At 27.8% G+C, this 2114-nt stretch overlaps 1 long non-coding RNA gene across 1 annotated transcript in view; it reads right to left on the bottom strand.

The window, feature by feature from the left end:
- LOC108734863 overlaps window positions 1-1522 on the bottom strand; it is a 3631-nt gene extending 2109 nt beyond the window's left edge. Inside the window, exons 1-2 of the long non-coding RNA XR_001937454.2 lie at window positions 1434-1522; window positions 880-1045 (exon numbers count right to left, since the gene is read on the bottom strand). This is a non-coding gene — a long non-coding RNA (uncharacterized LOC108734863). The remainder of the gene's footprint in view (window positions 1-879; window positions 1046-1433) is intronic.
- Between the last annotated feature and the right edge of the window lie 592 nt (window positions 1523-2114).

Here is a 2114-nt window from a genome sequence, read left to right on the forward strand (position 1 = left end):
GACAACGAAGGGTATAATTTGGTTTTCATGTATTATTTAATTTTAAAAATTTTGGTGCAGGTTTAAAATTTAAGAAAATTTTTTAGTTGGTAGTGATTTTAAAGGTATTTTAATTTGTGAAAGTTTTTTTATACTGTGGCAGTATTGAGAAGAGCATTACTGTACAAAGAAAAAGTGTTAAATTCAGACGATATGTATTTAAAAGAGTATATAAAAGTTAAGGAAAGTGTATCGTATATTCGAACCCAAGAAAAGAAAACCACAAGTGAAAAATGGAAAAAGAATAAAAAAAATTAATGAAAAAGGATGGACGATTAAAACACTACAGCTGGAAACTGGAAAAATGCATATTGTGTAAATTGGAACCAGATATGTTCGAACACATTTTTGGGAAATGTAGAATAACAGGAAATGGTGCAAAAAAGCGGGAAATTGAAATGGAAGAAAAGGATGGTCTAAATAGGATCAGGAAATATTACGAATAAGAAGGAAAATAGTAGAAAAACGAGAAAGTAGAAAAGATAAAATAAGTAAATGTAAATGTAAATGTACCTTGTATATATAAAACATAATGTTTTTAATAAAGCTATCTATTTATATATATTTCTAATTGTGAGTGTTATTTATAACGATTGTGCTTTTTTACTCATACAGTTTTACTATATGCTAAAAGTGAATAATAACAACATAGGTATCTTCAACAATCTTTACAACTTTGGTTATAACCTTTATAATTTATCCAGATGAAACCTTATCGTTGTAGAGCAAAACGTTTGCGTCATTAGACATCAAGGAAAAAAGTGTTTGCTTAATTTTCCTCAATTAAAATTTATATGTCTAGTTCTACCTATTTATAAAATTATTTATGCCTCAACTTACCTTCATTCCTGATGGATCCTAATGTAGGACGTCTGTGAAATTCGGGGCATGCAATTGAATACTTGGATACCTTATGGAATTACTGGGAAAGCAATGTTTTGTTCCATGACCTAGCTTTTGTAAAGTTGTCTAATATTACCCTCTTTGTACTGATGAAGATGGAAGTCTTTAAAAAACATTTAGGTCAATTTTATATGTTTACTTATCACAAGTCCGGTATTTGAGGTGTAACATAATTCTCTGGCATTACTACAAAAATATATTAAGATTTCATAAAATACAACTGAAAAATAATTGTTCTAGAATTAGTTAACAGCTAAATACAAAACTATGCAGGAATTATTAATGGTAAAATTCGTTCAATTATATTGCTACCTAAAGTATACTCCTCTGAAATTTGAAAAATGAGTCGCCATCGAAAGTTTTTAAACAAAATTTGGAAAGTAAAATAGTTACGCTAATTAACAGGTAAATCTTACATCAAGTGGTTTTATTTATTATATCATAATTAATTAATTATTTTTCTAGATCATTAAAATAACGTAATAACTTACCATCAGAGTTTAGAATTATTTTTAATTGTTTAAACAAATTGCAAAATATATAACACAAATTATTTTAGCTTAACACAACTCGTAGCAAAGCTTTTACTATACTGAAACAGATGTGAGTAATTCGATGCGATAGCAATGTCTTTAGAAGGTTACAGAACAAAGATATTATGTATTCATAAACTTGTTACACGTAAAAAAAACCTATAAAAAATTTTAACACTGCTATCAAATTAAATAATGAAATAAACGGGGTTTTCGAACGTTTAACTTTTATACTGTATACAGGGTGTCTAACAATTTTCCAATGAATAAATAATAGAAGCTACGTTTGCTTTTCGAAAAGCTATGTTAAATGAAGAAAATGCAAAAGGATTTCTATGCTTTCAAGAAGTTATAAATAATTATTGTTTTTCACAACGAAGTTTCGACAAAAGCAGAAAACACCAGGGTCGATAATAGCAAGAAAATGGCCCACAGAGAGTTTAGTTCTAGAATGAGTTAAACCCCATAACAGCTAAATACAAAAATGTACAGAAATTGTTAATGGCTACGGAATTTGAAAAAAGACTCGCCATCAACAGTTTTTAAACAAAATTTGGAAAGTAAAATAGTTGGGCTAATTAACAAGTAAATCTTACATCAAGTGGTTTTATTTATTGTTATAAGTAATTAATTATCGAT

Source organism: Agrilus planipennis, unplaced genomic scaffold, assembly GCF_000699045.2.
Source record: "Agrilus planipennis isolate EAB-ADULT unplaced genomic scaffold, Apla_2.0 scaffold50, whole genome shotgun sequence".
Lineage (NCBI taxonomy): Eukaryota > Metazoa > Arthropoda > Insecta > Coleoptera > Buprestidae > Agrilus > Agrilus planipennis.